Source organism: Heterocephalus glaber, unplaced genomic scaffold, assembly GCF_053883595.1.
Source record: "Heterocephalus glaber isolate CG9 unplaced genomic scaffold, H.glaber_assembly_v1.0 deba00001550, whole genome shotgun sequence".
NCBI classification, from domain to species: domain Eukaryota; kingdom Metazoa; phylum Chordata; class Mammalia; order Rodentia; family Bathyergidae; genus Heterocephalus; species Heterocephalus glaber.
In genome coordinates, this window is record NW_028258343.1 from 3,247,824 (window position 1) to 3,258,044 (window position 10,221).

Sequence of the window (10,221 nt, forward strand, 5' to 3'; positions counted from 1 at the left end):
TTAGATTTCTTGGGTTTTCCTCACTCAGTTGCAGGATGGAAAAGGAATGTGTGCATATTCAGAGTGCAGGCACTGAGAGGTTAGGCTCAGACCTTAGTATTTGATGAATTCTTTTCCTTTCCAGACTGATATGAGTTCACTTTTTCTTTCGTAGGGTAATAAAAAGTAAAAGTAATGATCTCAACTTTCTGTCCCTAAAAGACTTGATATGTATGTCTTTTAAAGATGAACTTGAACTCTCAGACTACTGTGTGCATTAGTGGCAGTGAGTCCTAGCTTATGAAGGCCTTGGCTGCTTGTGACTATCTTGCTTCTACAGCTCATTCTTGCAAAACCATTGATGGCCCACTTATGCCTTGCAGTTGTTTTGAGAAGAAACAATGAAAACAAAATAACATTAATTAAACAATGCAAAGGCTATTTACACAAATATAAAAGGGAGCGATGAAATCAGGTATTACCCAGGCTTCAGGCAGCAAAGAAAACTTGTTCTTAGTGGGCATTTGTATTAATGACTCATCTGAAGAACCAATCTTCTTTATAACTATGCAATACATTGGAAAGCAGGGCCACTGATTTGCTATAAAGCTTTCTTCTCAAACAAGGAGATGGCATGTTATGAGCCTGCACCAGGAGGTGCTGTGTGTGTGTGTATGAGAGAGAGAGAGAAAGAGAGAGAGAGAGAGAGGAAACATTTGAAGCAAGTACTGAGATGGGGTCCAGGCAGTAGACTTGTGTTCACTAGCACTATCCTGGCTATATATTAGGATGTCAATACTAGTTCTGGCTTGAACTTGGAGCATTTTAAAAATGACTTTTTGACCTTGAAGACTGTATTGATAAAGCAAAAGAGAGACATTAGTTCTTTGATTATAGTATTCTTATAGCCATGTGACCTCTGAAAAATATCACATGGGACCTTGATTTGCTGTTATAAAAATGAATAGAAATAAAATCTCACTTGTTTTTATTGCCAAGAAAGCTGCAAATTGAACTAAGTGATATAATCAAGTGAGAAATTGTTGAAAATAGGGGACCCTAGCTGACACCAAAGCCCTGACCCGAACAGCCATGCACATTTCTATAAGGCATTTTAGGGCTCACATTGCGTTGACTGTGTCATCTGCCGAAAAAAAGCTCCCAGGAAAGTTCACAATATTAAAGGTTAGAGAGACAGGGGAGAATTTTATTTTGTTTAATTCAGTACATAACTCATGCCATACAAAAGTGTTTTTTTGTTCTATTCGCCAAAGATCTTTTGTTTGAAACTGATAGAAATTGAAGTCAAACTAAGGAGGGAAAAAGTAATTTACTTGTTCCCTTAAGATCACAGTTCAGAAACTGGGCTGTTTTCAGCACAGCTGGATTTGCTTGGATACCATCCGGCATCTGTCTCTTCCCACTCTGCTCTTCTTTCCGTCTGTTCTCCCCTGGGCTTTCTCCATCTGCTGGGAAGGTTGCCTTTTGCAACTCCAAGCTTAGCCATCATCTGGTTCCAGAGGAGGCTGCAGGCTTCTCTGCACTACTCTGGATACTAATATTTGAAAAGAACTCTGTTGACCTGCCCGAGTCAAGCCCCACCACACCATCGAATGTGTATGTGGAGGTGGGAAGACCCCTTCGATGAGATGATAAACAGGGACAGGGAAGAGAGTGTTGGGTTATGGGGATGTCAGTGGATGGAATGAGGAGTGAGTGTAGAAAAAAGGGAAGGCCTCCCAGGGAGCCAGACCAGCTTCCTCCTTTGCAACCTCTGGAAAGATTGAATAGACCCATCCCCAGCACCATCAGCCTTGGGCAGTATAATTTCAGGGGCAGGACGAAGGGTCTTTCTGCCTGAAACACACAATTCTAGTTACTAGCCTGGTCTGGAATAAGTTTCACTCAAGGCAAAAGCATTTTGTTCCAGCAAAATTACAAATGCAAATATCTGAGAAGTCAGCTCTCTTCTAATGTCTTCCTTCAAACAGCTTTGATACAATGCAAGATGAAACAGGCTTCCATGCTAAGAGGACTTCCTGATTTCTCATGGTTTCATTCATTCACTTCAACCCTGTCTTGAGGACACACTCTAATTCCTCTTTGTCAATGTGGTTGTGTTCTTTTTTATATTCTTAATTTCATGTCCTCTCTCATTTTGAAAAACAGGACTGAGATAGGACTTCTAGACTTGGCCACCAGCTGGAAAGGACAAATAATATCTAGGAAATGTTATATAGCTGGAGAAAGAACACTAACTCCATATATCTGTGTGTAGCACTAGAATTTCCCAAGACATGATCTTTACCTATTTTGGTCTGTAAAGATCATCTCCATGAAGAATGGCTCATTCTCCCACACTGATCTATGGGGAAGATGAGGTAACAGTTTATATAAAATTACAAGAAATTCCTCCCTCCTGTATCCCTGATCTGTCTCTTCTTGCTCTCAGAGATTCCAAGCTTGCTTCGTTAATTTATCCAAAAAATACTAATTGAATGTTTTCTATTCTGCTATGCACCAGCTTTGTTCTAGATAGTGAACATTTAGCTGTGGAAAGAAAAGATCTGCTTTTACATTCCAGCAGACGGGGGAAAAGACAAACAATAAGCAAGATCGATGAACTATACTATGTCAGGTGATTAAAGTGCTCTAGAGAAAATGAGGGGTACAGAGAGAGAGTTGTAGGGCACAGGTTTCAATTTTAAATCAAGTGGTGAATGATGTATCAGTGCTGGAAGTATAACCTTCCAGAAAATAGCTGGTGCAAAGGCGCAGAGGCCAGAGCATCAGTTTTAAAGGGTAAGCCATGGGGACAGTGTACTGGAGCACAGTGAGCAAGGTGAGAATTAGAGAATGGAGTCTGAGAGAAATTGAGAATGGGAAAGACATACTACAGGGCCTAGCAGGCCAGTATGTGGACTTCGGTTTTCACCCTTCTGAGACAGGAAGCCATTGGAAGAGTGACAGCATCTGATGTGTGTTTGAAGGCTCATCCTGGCTACTGTGTTGAGACTCAACTAGTGAAGAAGGCAGAGCAAGAAGACTGGGGTGACTGGAATCATTGTCCAATGGACATGCTGGTGGCCTAGAACACAGAGGTCATGAGATGGGTCCTATTTTGGTGTATGTCCGATAGAATTTATTGATGCATTGAATACACAATGTCAGAGAAAGGAAGCAAAGATGGCCCCAGAGCTTTTGGCCTAAGCAGCTATAAGGGTGGCGCTGCCATTTGATCACAAGACACACTCGATGAGTGCCTGGAGTCCTGCTCAACACTGCTTGGCTCTTCTTTGCTGGAACTTAGTGTGGACTTAAGATGCCCAGGTAGGATTTCACCTGGCAAGACTTAAAGGACATTGTATGCTTCTTAAAAGCCCAAATAACAAATATTTCAAACTGCAAAGCAAAATTTAGAACAATGATTTCTTGAAATAGTGTGACAACATAGTCCTAGCATGATGAAAAAATGTGAAAATCAGCATTTTTTTGCATAGTATTTTATACTTGGCTAAGCATGCCTTAGAGTTTAGGCATGAAGGAAAAAGCAAAGCAAGTAAAATCAAAATTTGATGCTGCCTACTAACTTTCATGAGGCAACTACAGTTGCTTTTTCTTTAAATTAGGCTTCAGAACTATTAGATTTCCTACACTAAATGTTATCAGTCTCACACAATTCCTATTCCCCACCAACACTACTATTCTGAATTTATCACCCACCTCACAAAAGGACAAAAGGTAAAAAAGGTTTAAGCCTAAAATAATAATTAATAATTCAAAACCATCGCTAAAAGTCAATTTTTCCATCATTAGGACTATGCTCAACTCAGTGTCTTCTGACTATTTAGAAAAAGCAATGAAAATAATTCTCTAGCTCTTGCTCTTTTTAAAAAAATTAGTTTTATTGGTACATTTTAGGTATACAATATAATGACATTCATCATTGCGAATCTGCACCTCTACATAATCTCTTCGTTCTTACTTTTTCCCCAATCCCCTTCCCTCCCTTCAACTCCTCCATCCTTCCCTATCTACAAAGACTTTCTTTCCATTTTTTCATTTTCTCATATTAATTCCATTCCCTTCTTTCCTTTCCCCTACCCCTCCCACTTCCCCTTCCCCTTTGTCCCTTTTCTTCCTATTTCACATTATCTATTATACCTTTTAGCCTTATTTACACTTTCAGTTTCTCACACCAGAGAAACTATTTGGTATTTACATATGTGTGTCCTATTTATTTCACTTAAAGAGTATAGCCTCAATGTGCATCCATTTAGCTATAAATGTCTAATTTCTCATTTTTTATGGCTGAGTAGTACTCCATTTTATAAAAAAAAACACATTTTCTTCATCCAGTCTCCAGTTGATGGGCAATTGGGCTGCTTCCAAGTTTCAGATATTATAAATTGTGCTGCTATGAACATGGGTGCACATACATCACTGTGGTATGATTCTTTTAATTCTTTAAGGAAGATACCCAGCAGGGGAATAGCTTGGTCAAATGGGACTTCCAGTCCTAGTTCTTTGAGGTATCTCCATACTGATTTCCACAGTGGTTGCACCCACTGTACTCCCACAAGCAGTGGAGCAGGGTTCCTCTTTCCCCACAGCCCCACCAGCATTTGTTATTGATTGATTTCGTGACAGTAGCCATTCTTTCTGGAGTGAGGTGGAATCTCAGCGTTGTTTTCATTTGCATTTCTCCAATGACCAGTGATGTTGAACATTTTTTCACATGTTTATTTGCTATTTCTACTTCTTTGTCTGATGAATGTCTGTTCATTTCAGTGGGTCTTTACATTTGGGAGGTCTGATTTTTTAAAGTTCTTTATAGATTCTAGCTAGTAGACCTTTGTCTGAGGAACAGCAGGTGAAAATTTTTTCCCACACTGTGCGTTTTCTTTTCACACTGTTGGTCATTTCTCTTGCTGTGCAGAAGCTTTTTAATAAGAAGAGATCCAATTTGTTGGTTGTTTGTGCTAGTTCACGGGCAACTGAGGTTTTGTTCATAAAATCTTTTCCTACACCAATGTCTTCAAGAGTTCTACCTAACCTCTGTTCCAGCCGGTTCAGCGTTTCTGTTTTAGTATTTAGAGATTTGATCCATTTTGATTTTAGTTTAGTGCATGGTGAGAGATATAGGTCTAGTTTTATTCTTTGGCAAGTTGAAACCCAATTTTTCCAGCACCATTTATTAAAGAGGCTATCTTTCCTCCAGTGAGGGTGTTTGGCTCCTTTGTCAAAGATGAGGTGGCTGAGTGTGTCTGGAGTTGTTTCTGCATCTTCTAATCTGTTCCACTGGTCCTTAGGTGTGTTTCTTTGCCAGTACCATGCTGTTTTTAATCACAGTAACTTTGTAGTATAGTTTCAAGTTGGAGGTTGTAATACCCCCTGCCGCGTCTCTGTTGCCTAGAATTGTTTTTGCTATTCTGGGTCTCTTCTTGTTCCAAATGAATTTTTAGATTGTTTTCTCAAGGTCCATGAAGTATGCTGCTGTGGTTTCAATTGGGATTGAATTGAATCTATATAGCAGTTTTGGAAGTATGGCCATCTTCACTATATTGATCCTTCCTACCCAGGAGCAAGGGATGCCTTTGATTTTCTGATATCATCTTGAATTTTTCTTTTCCGAGCGCTATAGTTTTCAGAGAAGAGGTCTTTGACTTCTTTCGTTAGGTTGATTCCTAGGTATTTCAGTTTTTTGGATGCTATTGTGAAAGGAATTGTTTGCCCAATTTCTCTCTCAGTGAGTCTGTTGTTTGTGTAGAGGAAAGCTATTGATTTTTGTGTGTTGACCTTGTATCCAGCTACTTGACTGAATTTGGTTATTAAGTCTAGAAGACTTTTGGTGGCATTCTTGGGGTCTTCTATATAGAGAGTATCATGTCATCTGCAAATAATGACAATTTGACTTCTTCATTTCCTATTTTTATTCCTTTTATGTCTTTCTCTTATCTAATTGCTGTGTCTAATGTCTCCAAAACTATATTGAACAAGAGTGGTGATAGTGGACATCCTTGTCTTGTTCCTGATTTTAGTGTGAAGGATTTCGGTTTTTGAACACTTAGTATGATATTGGCTTTTGGTTTTTCATGGATGGCTTTTATCAGATTGAGGTAGAGACGATCTATCCTGATCTTTTATAGGGTTTTTATTATAAATGTGTGTTGTATTTATCAAATGCTTTTTCAGCATCTATTGAGATGATCATATGGTTTTTGTCCTTGGCTCTATTGATATAGTCTATTACATTGATTGATTTGCATGTGGTGAACCATGCCTGGGATGAATCCCACTTGGTCAGGGTGTATGATCTTCTTTATGATTTTCTGCATTCTATTTGCCAGTATCTTATTAAGTATTTTTGCATCTATGTTCATTAGTGAGATTGGCCTATAGTTCTCTTTTTCAGTTGGGTCTTTCTCTGCTTTGGGGATCAAGGTGATGCTTGCTTCCAAGAATGAATTTGGGAGTATTGCTTCCCTTTCAATTTCATTGAAGAGTTTAAACAGTAGTGGCAGTAGTTCCTCTCTAAATATCTTGTAGAACTCAGTGGTGAAGCCATCTGGACCCGGGCTTTACTTCGTTGGTAAGTTTTTAATTACGTTTTCAATTTCATTGATTTGGGTCGTTTAGAATTTTTAAGTCTTCATTCAACTTTGGTAATTCATATGTATCTAGGAATCTGTCCATTTCTTCTGTGTTTTCCATCTTATTGGTGTATAGGTTCTCGAAGTAGGTATTGATGATCCTCTGGATTTCTGCTGGGTCCTTTGTAATTTCATCCTTTTCATTCCTAATTGCATGGATTTGGGCCTTTTCTTTCCTTTTTCTGGTAAGGTTGGCTAAGGGTTTGTCAATTTTGTTGATTCTTTCGAAGTACCAACTCTTGGCTTCATTGAGTTTTTGTACTGTTCTCTTAGCCTCCATTGCATTGATTTCTGCTCTGATTTTTATAATTTCCTCCCTTGTATGAGCTTTGGGTTTGCCCTTCTCTTCTTTTTTTTAGAAGCTGGACGTTCAGCATCAGGCTGTTTAATTGGGCTCGCTCTGTTTTCCTAATATGAGTAACCACTGCTATGAATTTCCCTCATAAGACTGCTATCCTTGTGTCCCATAGATTCCAATATGTTGTATTGTCATTGTCATTTAATTGTAGGAACAGTCTGATTTCTTCTTTAATTTCCTCTGTGACCCATTGGTTAGTCAGAAGTGTGTTGTTCAATTTCCACGTGTTTATGAAATTCTTGCAGTTTCTTTTGCTATTGATCACCAATTTCATCGCACTATGGTCTGATAATATACAGGGGATAACTTCAATTCCTTTGCACTTACTTAAACATGTTCTATGAGTGAGTATGTGGTCTATTTTGGAGAATGACCCATGTGCAGCTGAAAAGTATGTGCATTCTGATTTTGTGGGGTGAAATACTCTGTAAACATCTGTTAAGTTCATTTGTTTAAGAGTTTGTTTGAGTTCTAGTACATTCTTGCTTATTTTTTGTCTAGTTGATCTATCTATTTGTGACAGTGGGGTATTGAGTTCCCCCACTACTATTGTATTAGTGCTTATTTGATTTTTCATGTCCGTTAGTATTTGTTTAATATAGCTGGGTTCACCAGTGTTTGGTGCATATATGTTTATGATTGTCATTTCTTCCTCTTGGATTGTTCCCTTTACAAGGATATAGTGTACTTCTTTGTCTCTCTTAATCAGTATTGGTTTGAAATCCACTTGATCTGCAAAGAGGATAGCTAGTCCTGCTTTTTTTTCGGGTTCCTGTCGCATGGAGTATCATTTTCCACCCTTTAATTTTCAGTGTATGAGTTTCCTTTTGAATTAAGTGTGTTTCTTGTATGCAGCATATGGTTGGATCTTGGTTCTTGACCCATTCTGCCAGTCTATTTCTTTTGACTGGTGAATTGAGACCGTTAACATTGATGGTTATAACTGATACATATTGACTTGGGCTTGTCCTGACTTTTTCTTTTTGTTGGATTCTCTCCCTTTGCTTTTAATTTCTTGTCATGCCCAATGGATTCATACTTCTGGGCTTCCTGGGGTTGTGATCCTCATTGGCTTTTCCTAGGATATTGTCTAAAATTTTTTGGAGTGCTGTTTTGGTATTCATGAAGTTCCTAAGGTGCTCTTTCTTTGTCATGGAAGTATTTTATTTCTCCATCAATTTTGAAAGACAGTTTTGCAGGGTACATCAATCTGGGTTGGACGGTGTTTTCCTTTAGGGCTTGCAATACATCACTCCAAGTTCTTCTTGCCTTGAGGTTTTGCACTGAGAGGTCTGCTGTGATTCAATGGGCTTTCCTTTGTATGTGATTTGTTTCTTTTCTCTAACTGCTTGTATAATTTTGTTCTGCTGTTGGGTTTCTGGAATTTTAACTATTATATGCCTATGTGTAGATTTTTTTTTTTTGATCAAGGCTAGCTGGAGTCCTATATGCCTCACTTATCTGTATGTCAAATTCTTTTTCCCTGCTTGGGAAGTTTTCTGCCATCACTTCTGTGACTAGTATTTTTATGTCATCTGCACTCTCTCCTGTTTCTTCATTGACTCCAATCAGTCTTATGTTATTCTTCTCTGCATCGTCTAGCAGCTACTGGATTGATTTCTTATGGTCCCTTACAATTTTGAAGCAATTTTTCTTTTCCTGGTCTCTAATTGCAATCTTATCTTTTATATCTGAAATTCTGTCCTCACATTGGCTCATTCTGCTGCGTAAAATTTCAGTGGAGTTTTTAATCTCCTGGAAATCTGTTTGTATCTGTTTTATGGATTTCATTTGTTTTCTATGTTGGGATTCCATCATGTTCCTCAGCTTCTCTATTTTTTATCTGTATCCTCTCTAGATTTATTAATCATGTCTTGCACTGTGGACACAATCTCTGCTGATATTTGAGAAATTATTTTTGATTTCATTTTTTCCAAATCCTCTTTCATTGCCAGTTCAGGGAGTCCAGGTCATTGAGTATCAAATTGTTCCATCTTGTTTCCCTTTGGGGTTGCTTTAGGTGATCTGGAGGTCTGGTTTTGAGGCTTGTTTATGTGTCTTCTCATTTCAAGGTGGGGAGCGGGGGGGTGTTGGAGGATGTGTGTTGTTGGCGCCTGCCTGTCTCACCACCTGGGTGCTTGGGGTGGTGGTACTGCAGCCCAGAAGGTTCATCTTCTCTGTGCTGGGGTCAGCGCTGCTCCTCTCTGTCAAAGTTTTACTATATACTTATTTGCTTATCATCTGTCTCTCATGGGAATACTGAGCTACTGGGACAGATGGGCTGACTTCCAGCATTCCCCCAAAGGACAAGAGGGTCATCCAATGACTCCTCTTGCTCTTTTCTTCACTCCCCACTAGTGCATTTCTGAGTAATTTTTAATCTGTTTATTGTTGTGAGTACTTGTATATAACCAGAAGCACCAATTATTCTTTTAAATCACACTTCTCCTAAAGACTTGTAAAAATTTTCTGATATACAACTCCTGGTAAAACATACAACCTTAAGCACATATTGGGACTTAGCCCAGAATGAGGAAGGCAGCTTTCTGTTGGCTACACTGAGCCTCATGCCACCGATCTTGACTCAGGAGAAGCAGAGAAGGTTCAGAGGGTTTGATTAGCCTTATAATCTCTGAAAACACCTGCTCCCACCAGGTCCTTTCCCAACAAACCTATCACTCAGTGACTGCCTTCAGATTTGAGTCAAGTTCTGTCCCCAGTCAAGCTGTCATTTATGTGATCCTCCTACATAAGCATTATGAAGGTGCTACCAGCAAGAGGCCCTTTACTAGGAGGGTTGAATTACTAGTGTGATATCGGCTTGAAGTTAAGGTCTCTTTTTCTCTCTATTGCTGAAAAATATTATGCCTCATTTTGAGAATAAAGATAAATTCATATAAGGTGATGTTAAAAACAAAAACGGAAAAGATAATCTTCATGTGATAGGTGCAAAATGAAGGGAAATTATATTGAGTAGACTTTGTTTGATATTTATATGTTATTCTTGATCATTTTAATTTATATATTAATCTAGAGATAATGAAAAGCTTTTTATAAATACTGTTCTTATTTATATAAGGTAGAATTTAAAACAAAATTTTAAGTAGAAATATTTTATAATAGGTAGTAGATGTAAAAAAAGTATGTTTATGTAAATTAGAAATGCACAGAAAAATATTCATTCATAGGAGAATTTTAAATTAGCATAACTATGTCAAATTAACAGCTGAA